The 10032-nt window shown below is 40.5% G+C and overlaps 1 protein-coding gene across 4 annotated transcripts in view; it reads right to left on the bottom strand.

The window, feature by feature from the left end:
• Nucleotides 1-9008, bottom strand: part of LOC137994651 (tachykinin-like peptides receptor 86C) — a 33475-nt gene extending 24467 nt beyond the window's left edge. For 2 of the 4 annotated variants that reach the window (XM_068840260.1, XM_068840255.1), the window contains exons 1-2: nt 8870-9002; nt 2757-2864 (exon numbers count right to left, since the gene is read on the bottom strand). The gene's annotated coding sequence lies outside the window, so the exon portion shown is untranslated. Of the gene's footprint in view, nt 1-2756; nt 2865-8869 lie in introns of all 4 variants that reach the window. The other 2 variants (XM_068840257.1, XM_068840258.1) reach the window with 2 other exon arrangements.
• Nucleotides 9009-10032: the final 1024 nt, after the last annotated feature.

A 10032-nucleotide genomic window follows, 5' to 3' on the forward strand; every position in this document is an offset into this window, starting at 1 on the left:
AGTCGAAGGTTAGGTTACTTTGCCTCTTCTGTAAGAGGTAAAATTATATTTTGTAGACCGTCACACATTCATCCACACTTTATCTTCTAAAAGACAACCAGTGTGCAATTTAATAGTGCAACACCCATTCAAAAAACTATTCCCAACTTGTTGCATCCTTGCAGCCGGCCTTAATTCAATTTAGTCGATGCCACACTTGGTATCACCAAGCTGTGAATTTTGCTTCACGTTTTCTCAACTATGGCCCATGAAAACATAACCTCATACTAACCGAGCTCGAGGGTCGTACTGGCCAGGGGTCGTGGCAGTGCGAGGTCCGTACAAAAACGACCGAGGTCTTTCATCAGCGAACTTTGAATGGTAACCTTTTACATGTAAAACTAAAATTCCGCTCGCTATAATTGCACTAATGAACGAAATGACGGATATATGAAATGAATCATATATTGAACTGCGAATTTGAAATCAAGTGAAGCTATGATCCAAGCAGTTATGAACTCAATTTTAGCAATTGCGTAGAGAAGCCTGAGGACTTCAACGTGGTTTGAACACGTGACCTCGCGATACCGACGCGGCGCTCTAAACAACTGTGATATGAAGCCAGTAATGACGTTGGGAGCTAGTCACTTGTGAATTCAAGTGTTCCCGTAATGAATCATGAATGAACCAATGAACGAAATGAAATTTTTTTACGCAGTTGCTAAAATTGCGTTCGAATCTACGGTATCCTGACCTTTTTTTCAGGATTATAACTTTCCATGTATGAAAGTAGAACTCAAGAGAGCCGTTTCGTATACTTGCAAGAAGGACTATGTAAACTGAAGTGAGCCTTCGTCGGTCGAGGAAAATAGCATGAGCATAAGCTTAATTTTTTAATCAAACGTTATCAACTGCTCGGAGATCAATAAAAGTCAAGTTTTCGGGTTACATGGAACGTCATTACATACCAAATGTTATTACCCAGGTACACCCAATGATCGGATGTCTTAAAATTTGTGAGAATTACTTAAAGTGATTTCCATAATGCTTTGAAACTCATTAAGTGAGTTTATAGCTGAGCTACAGAACATTTATCTTTTCGGATATTCTAGGGGAATTTCTAATCAGGTCTGCAGAAATTCCCAGGTGGTGGTTTTGCGTCGTCCGAAAGTTGCAGCAATCGTGAGGGGTCTGTTAAAGAAACTTTGATTACGTAGTCTTTCTTTTTTTTTTCCTGAAAATTTTAGGGGGACGTTTCCTGATCGTGTGATTTTCAAACAAACTCTAGCGAAAATGGTAGAAGTTATGAATTCATGCTATTTCCAATATCACAGTTGACTCTTACTCAGCTCAGTAAAATTCTAGCGTTCTTCAATGCGTTCTCGAAATTTCTACACACTCTTCACTACTTTTTCGAAATACCTATCGTGAAATCTGTCCAAAACCTCAATGCTCCTCGAAAGTCTGAGCAACCTCGTTCCCAGGGTCACAAAGAAACCCTGGAAACGAGGTTGAAGTCTGAGTTCAAATATTCGAAATTTTAGCCAAGCTTCCTTCCGAACAGATATTTGCCCAAATTACTCGTTGAGTGCCCCTGATTACTTTACTAACACACAAACCTCCTGCTAGTAGTATTAACCTTCTTTAGGCGCCTTCTGGCAGGTGGAGAAAGGATGAGGATAATGAAGTAGCTTTTAAGATATGCCTATTAAAGTGTTCGCCCCTTTAATGGTGCAGCTTCAATAAGCAAAACCAGAAAAATAGTTATTTCCCTGATATGCAACTGAAGAGGAAGCATGTCATCCGATCAGCATGTTGATAATTAGAAAAATCAATCGTCAACGTTTAAAGTGCCCCTGTGTCCAAAAAATCAATTCATATTTTTCTTTGGATTTCAAAACTATGTTAACAAAACACTAAGTGACCCACGTTTTAAGCCTTGATTTCAAAAAGACACCTCTTTATTTTAACTGGAATTTTCCTATTTAATGGTCCGCCATTACTAACATCATGTTCTTGAGAGAGCTGGATCGAGGAGAAAATGACGTCAAAGGCTCACTAGTTTAAGAATGCAATACGTGTGTACGCTGCAAAATTAACATACAGCACGGGGGTTTTGGGCTTTCAGACTTTTAAACTCACGCTTTGCATATATAATAAGCTGCGTTCACACGCTGAAATTTTAAGCTAGTGAGCCTCTGACGTCACGTTTCCCTGGATCCAACCGTCTGAGTTCCAATCGGTCAGTTTTGAACGTGAGTAATGGCGGACCGTGAAATCCAAAACTTACACTCAAAGTAAGCGGCCTTTGGATAAAAATCAAAGCTCAAAATTTTGCCAGTCAGGTGTTAAGCAAACACACTTTCAAAATCTGAAGGAAAAAATGAAGTGGTTTTTTTGATCACAGGGGCACTTTAAAATTGAATTTATGAACAAAGTCGTTGTGTGGGTACCTTACATAGACAGTAGCTCAATGAGTCTATGAAGTGGCTTGAAAAAAAACATTCCAAATAAAAGCTTTTCCTTGCACACGTAAATTTTATAACCGTTCACTCTCTTTGCCCCACAGCTGCATAGACACTGCTTAGTTAACAGGAAATGTGCACACAAACTGATTATAACAGCCATCATTTTCAATTAAACGTCTACATCTTCATCTTACCAACTCGACTGCTTGAATTGATAACCTTAATTTAGAAGTCAAAAATGCTGTTATTGGAAGCTATGTATACTTGAAATAATTTTGCTTCCACCCCTCCTGATCAAGTCACGCATACCATTTTAGCAGCCACCAATAACTTGTCATTTGCATCACTCAAGCTGTGCAACTTCAAGGGACTTACTTGACTCCTAACACAATCCAAATATCCATCCACCTGTCTCTCCTGTTAAGTATAATGTACGTATATGATCACTCATTTCATAGTTCCGCTTGTGGTCATAAGCTAGTTTTCTGGTTTAGCTACCTAACTACTTTATTCCATTTACCGCCCAACTGACGATTCCAGGGCCATATCTTAAAACAGGGACTATATGTGTTATCTCTTTCGTGCAAACTCTGATGCAGAGGATGTTCTGTGGGCCAGGCAGAATATTTTTAACAGCAATCGCACTGATAATGACCTTGCTTGGAAAAGAGCACGTTAGAATTAAGACGGTACATCATCAGCACCATGGATTAGTAACGAATACGATATAAAATGAATCTACGGTATAAACTTTTCAAAAAGGCGATTAACAAATAATGTCCGTAATTGTGGCAAGAATACAAAAGAGCGAGAAATAATGTCACCTCTGAATTAAGACTAACCAAGGCCAGTTACTTTTCTAATAGGTTTGATGACGTAAAGTTCACGACACGTATTGAAATCTGCTTATGCTTCATAAAAAAACCAATCCTACTCTTCGAAGGAGCATAGGCCCTTGAAACGAGAAGACGAATGTCTCGATCTGCTTGACGAGGAGGAAACTCATTTTTTTTGCCACAAAGAAGATAGGTTAGCTAATGAGCTTCCACCGCCGCCTCCTGTAATCGAAGGCCAGGAATCCGAAGCAATTCATCATCCGATCGCGAGAAGCGCACCACCTCCCCTTGTTGAAATCACGGTATCTTAGGGAATAGTTGGCAAAAAAGGTGAATAGCCCTTATTCACGATAGCCGCCATGTTGGTTTTCAAATTGTCATGCAAATTAGCCATGTGTTATGCTGCGGGGCAAACATTGGAATAAAGGCAAATTGCGGAAAATCGGCTCGTCGAAATATTGAATTAACATTGCTAAAAGTACATTTTAGAATTAAGTACCTTTTACAATTATTTTATATCTTTTGATTGCCTCCGACATTTTGACTTTCTACTTCGTTATCTGCTCAATTTTCGCTAAAAAAACATCGAAGTAACTTGAGTAAGCATTCTATTTTACTCCGTAGGTGATAAACACTCAATGAACGTGAAACAAGTCATCTGTGTGGCTAAGATGTTCGTTATATCCTCTCGAACTTGTGTTGTTTGCCCCCTCAGAAATATGTAGCTAATTTGCATGATAAAGGCGAATCCAACATGGCGGCTATCGTGAATAAGGCCTATTGCTCAAAACAAATAAGTCAGCTGGTCCCAACAATATTCCATGCACCGAAACTTATAGAACTCGCAGGAACAGCAGTCGTTCCTGCTAGCGCTCTGTCACTCTTTTTCGATATAGCATAGAACGCGGGGTAATATTTTCGTCGTTGGAAAACAGCTAGACTTGCACCGACTTTTAAAAGAATGACGAAAAACATATCGTTACAGAGTTGTCGCAGTGGTGAGAGCTGACTCGCTTCCCACCAGTGCGACCCAGGTTCGATTCCCGAACCAGATGCCATAAGTGGGCTGAATTTGTGCTGGTTCTCTACTCTGCTCCAAGAGTTTTCCTCCGAGTTCTCCGGTTTTCCTCCCTCAGCAAAAACCAGCATACAGCTGGCTGTGAGCTGTGCTCCAAGGTCATACATGGACCGAATATCGGCAGCCCGGGGCGCCGCTAATTTCTGTTTTGTAAACGGTCGTTGCCATTTTTGACGGTCGATGCCATTCTTAGCAACCTAGCCCTTTTATTCGCTTAGCTTTAAATAAAATGTTAGGGTTAGATTCATTTAAATGCTTTAAAACTGCGATGTTTGGAGTGGCTATCTCGGTAGTGTGGTAGTTAAGTGCGTATGTTCTGTTAGTCGTTAAATCGAGTTCGATATCGTTCATTCAACTTTTCCTAACTTTTGTTTTCTAAGGCTTTCTCGACATGAGCAATCCTCTTTGAATGCATTTTCATCGAGTTCCTTCTCATTCCGTAAAAACTTAAAGCGAGGTTGAAATCCGGGTACGCGCACATTAATGCATGCAAATGGTGCATTGTGGTCACCAACCATACAGCAGGGTATGACGTCAGTGTAGGCGATGTTTTGTGGAAAATTGACGACAATATGGTCGATGAGGGTTTTTGATGTTCACGTTACTCTAGTGGGTTTCGTGACAATTTGCTTGAGGCTAAATGCTTCAATAAGGGTTTGATACTTCCGTGTTAAATTGTCGGAGGGTTTTTGCATATCTATGTTGACATCTCCACTTACAACAAGTAACCCATCCCAACTCATAGTCAGGTAGCCAAGCAAAGATTCAACACGCTCCAACCAGTCACTTTCGCTGAGTATCAGCTTAGACCTGTACATAATTCCAACTTGATGAGCGCTTTGCTGTGTTACGTCCTGGTAATTCTAGCCACTGATGTTCTAGATCTGGATGCAAGTTCTCAATATCACAACGGCGCTTAAACTGGATGGATTCATGAACGTACGCGCCGACGCTACCACCTTTAATTGACTCTCTATTTTTAAAAACTGCTGAGTAAACAGGCACTGACACATATTCCAACAGAGCTGGATTATTCTTGAACCAGGTCTCGCTAAGGGTGATTACATCCATCGGGAACTGTTACACCATCAGGAGAAATTCGTTGAAAGTTGACGTCATGCTTTGAGTGTTTAGGTGCATTAGCGTTAGGTTTTTTGATTGCTCCTTTACTACTGGAACAATCTTCTCGGTATTTTCCGTAAATTCGTACAAGGCAATAGCTTCTTGATCTTCAATGAATGCATCTGTACGACATTTATGGAAAGGGAAAACAGAAAGTAAACAACCCGAACAAGTCCAGTCCATATTCACCAACACATTTTTGACACCAGCGCATTTCGCAAGATTTGTTACAAGGCATACACCGCAACTAACAGCCTTTTGATTTTTTCTGATTATTTTCTCGCATTGTTCACATTTAGTCGCTGCCTTCTTAGACGGACCTGGATTTGTTGAAATATCTTCTCCTCTGAGAAATAACTGCTGTGATGCACAAGTGTTGGGATAATACAGGCAACAGCCTTGCGATCTTTTGGGCTTCCTGTGGATATATTTAACATACGTAGGCCACAAGTAGGGAGTCAAATGTCAAATTTGACAAATGTTTCTTGACTGGGTTCCGATGAGCAGGAAACAGTCGACCAGCAACTTGTAGCCTGGTGATGACGTTCGTAACCCCGTGGTTTGAAACTCCTATGACTACGGGTTCCTTGTAGGCGGTAGGCTGTTTTTATTGTTCCAAAGTGGGCTTTTGTTTCCTCTGAAATATCATACCCGCATTCCAGTTGCACCTCCCGTGTGCGATCCAGGAAACACTTCCTTTGTCCTTGCCGTGACAGCTCCACAATGGTTCGTTAGCGATAAACTCATCGCTATTTGTATGCAAATCTGAGACTTGATGACAAATACCAGAGCTTCCAGCGATCCTGGAAACACTTCCTTTGTCCCTGCCGTGACAGCTCCACAATGGTTCGTTAGCGGTAAACGCATCGCCATTTATATGCAAATCTGAGACCCAATAGGCAGTGTACGGACGCCGAACTGATTGAAAATTCGAACGCCAATTTTCCAACTGTAATAGGTATCCACCGATGAAAGGCTTGATCTATTCTGTTCTCTGTCTATTTAGACGTAAGAAGAGTGAACTTCAGCTCGTCGCCTAGCCTGCGTGGCAGGCCGTAGAAAGGGGCGCCCCTTTCTACGGCCTGCCACGCAGGCTACTCGTCGCCTTAACGCTGGAACATCACATTGCCAGGATACTAATACAGAGCGCAGGAGAACGTGACAACGTGACCGGTCATGGTCATGGTTATGTACACCCAGTATGACAATGCTCGCTCAAAGAAGTCTTCCGTTTAAAAAGCTCAGGACAAAACAGCATAATATGGATCATTATTATTCCACTATTACGCCATTGTAACATATTTGGTCAAGAGAACGCGCAAAATATGAGACGGTATTACACTGTAGTGTCCCGGTTTGACTTGTTTAGAACAGTGTAAAAACAGACGGAACGGCAGTTTTTCAATGAAAAAAATTGTTCTCAACGAGTTACAAAGCCTGAGAATTTGGCTTTTCATCGCTTGTCACTCGTCATTTCGTTTATACAATCAAGTAAAGGACATTTGGCTGGCTTTCTGTCCGGTATACATCGTTCGCAAGGGCGCTGAAGGACGGATGATGCATTTTTTAGAAACACTCTTACCAGATAAAATTGAATCAAAATAACATCTTTTTGTAGTAGGATAATAAATCTCTTATTCGATGGTTTAACATATAATACTCGCGGAAATCTTGCTCATTGCTCGTATTTTTCCTCGCCCCTGCGGGGCTCGGAAAAATACTACGTAACTCGCAAAATATCCGAGCGTATTATATGTTAAACCATCGAATAAGATGTATGAATTGCCGTGCTTAGCGTGTAAAATATCAATGGCCACAGTACTTTAGGAGGTACAAGCTCTTGGTGATGGGAAATGTGGACGCAAATTGTTGCGTATCACTCAAGATGTACCACTTCAAATTACGTTCTTGACTCCTGGCACATTCCTATTATCCATCCAGCTGTCTTAAGTTTCTTGCTAAGTATAATGTACGCTCAGTGCAAAGTTCCGGCGCTTGTGGTAATAAGTTTCCTGGTTTAGCTATAAAGTGCTTAATCCGATTTACTGCCCAACTGAGGCCAGGGCCATATCTTAAAATAGGCTGGGACTACATATGTGTTTATAGCCATTATCTAAGTTTGACTTCATGTCTACACAATTCCTTCATTCCCTGTTCTTTTATCTTATCGCGGTGTTAACAACCTCCTCACGGATTTCTTTGAAAATTCATTTCTCAATTATATGAGTGCGATGAAGTCATCCCCAGCTAGTTGCTAAATTTTTGTTGCGTTAATGTAGCTCTAAAGGGTGTCATGAAAACAACGAACAATTAAACACAAGGGGCAATATTGTTTCACCTGCAAATTCGATTCAACGAGTTGTGTTTGCAAGGGATCATGAGCATGACCGGCGGACTCAACTCATCAGTCGTCATTTTGGTCGATCGCATTTGCTTTTGGGCAATAAAGAACCCTCGAAAGTGAGAGATTTATAAGTTAAATGTCACTCCATATTCATTAGTAGCGTATACTAACCATTAAACGTTTTTGCAGCTGCTTAAATGAACTCAAGCAGTTGCAAAGAAGGGTAACGACATCAAATTTTGCAATAATTTCTGTAGTCTCGAAAATAGAATTATTGTCGGGTTACCACGCAGCTTGTTCGTAAGCTCATTTGGATGATTGGTCGAAATTAGGATATTAAAGCATGAATAATAACGTCAGGTGTCGAGGTATCTTGAAATATCTAGTGCTTAACCACTTAATTTGAGAACATACTTTAAAGCGTGGCAGGTGCTACTCATCAAATGAATATATTAAATGAAAAACATTTAGTGCTTCCGCAAAGATAGGTGGATAAGTGAAGTGATGACTTTATCCGTTAACTGATGACACAGGCAAACCCGAAATATAATTTGATACTTCATAATATAGGTTGAATTTAAGACCTTCAGCCTACTAGTTTATGGTAATTTGCTACAAATGGGCTGTTACCGAGAACGGTTAATTTGCTAACAAACCCTTGTTAACGAGAGAAATCCTAAAGCATGAAGGGTCAACCTCTCCCGGCCAACAATATTCAACCAGCTTGAGAAGAAAATGTGTTTAAGCATCGAAAATTTAAGTCTGGATTATGACTTCAAGCGGCATTTGAAGTAATCTGTAGTTGAGCAATAATTAATTAATAATTAATCACCCGCGAGCGATTTTAGGAGTGATTGTAAAATTCACCATTTTGAAAACCGGATAAAAAGCGATCGAAATGAATTAAATGTATGAGGATTCTAACGTCAAATATCTTCTGTAATATCTTAACTGATCAGCGCAAACTTTGATCGCTAAAGATAGTGTCGACGTCAAAACATCATTTTTTTCTGCAAGCGTATTAAAATTTAAAAGACTTAACTGGAAATATCGATGTGTTAAGTTTGGTGATCCTTTCCCTGGTATGGGAAGGACCGTCCTTCTGCTCCTTTTAGTTAAGAACACCAGAGAATCCAATATCCTCAAGCTCCCTCAAATTTTTGAACTACGAAAGGGAGCAGTAAATTTGACTGACAGTGAGGCAGATTTTTTTGACACTTTATCAGCCAATCAAGAGCGACATTTTCCTCGGGCGAGCGGAAGTTCCAAAAATCTTGTTGGAGTTGATTGCAGGCGGCTTTTCTCTCCTTCCCCTCACCCCCTGCCCCTTCGCTTTCTCTTTTGACGTCTGTCTAGGCTTTCGTTCCGGCCCGTCCATTCTAGAAAAAAACGCCGTAGCTAATTCTTCCTAATTCGGGATTTAGGCCGAGCTCAAACTCTTCTTGAAAGCCATTATTGACTTGAACTCTCTGAGAACCATTCACTTCAGTATTGACCTGAAATCTTTGTGCTTTGATAATCGGTATCCGTTCGCTTGCTCTGGGACACCTTCTTGTTGTTCCGAATGTGGTTAGAATGTGCAATTAATATTGTGCCCGAAATAAATGATCGACTGGAGGCGACACATGGATTTCTTGAGGTCTGTATTTTCAAGAGAAAAAGGGGCAGTGAACCTGCAATTTATTTCTACAGCACAGGGATAATTGCTCAGGAAACGAGGGGTGATCAGTCAAAGCAGCTTAAAAAGCTCTTTACATCCCTTATATTTTAGTATTGTTGAGTGTTGTATACCAAGCTACACTGCAGAAAACAGCGCTTTCATGTATGTAAATTCCACGTCACTAAAAGGCTTCTGATGAAAGGTACTGAAAATAGTTAATTTTCTCCTCGTTATTCAGTTTCGTTACTTAAATGATCAGTTGCGGTAAAGTTCTCGAGTAACTGTAAAAATCGCTGATTTATAGCCAACTTGAAGGCATTCACCCGAACGAAATTTATTAATTAAAAGCTCGGTAATACGATCCCATTTCTATGGCCCGATGGTGGTGGTGTGATGTAATACTGGCCAGTAGTGCATCTGCGAATGTGGAGGCTGTTATGAAAAGAGAGTAGAATGCCATGATGCCATACTCTGTGTGCCGTGAGAAATCGTGGATACAGCAAGGTCACAAAATAAAAACTCCTTTGATACCTACAACTTTGCAA

The sequence above is a fragment of the Montipora foliosa genome, chromosome 3 (genome assembly GCF_036669935.1).
Source record: "Montipora foliosa isolate CH-2021 chromosome 3, ASM3666993v2, whole genome shotgun sequence".
In the NCBI taxonomy this organism is placed as follows: domain Eukaryota; kingdom Metazoa; phylum Cnidaria; class Anthozoa; order Scleractinia; family Acroporidae; genus Montipora; species Montipora foliosa.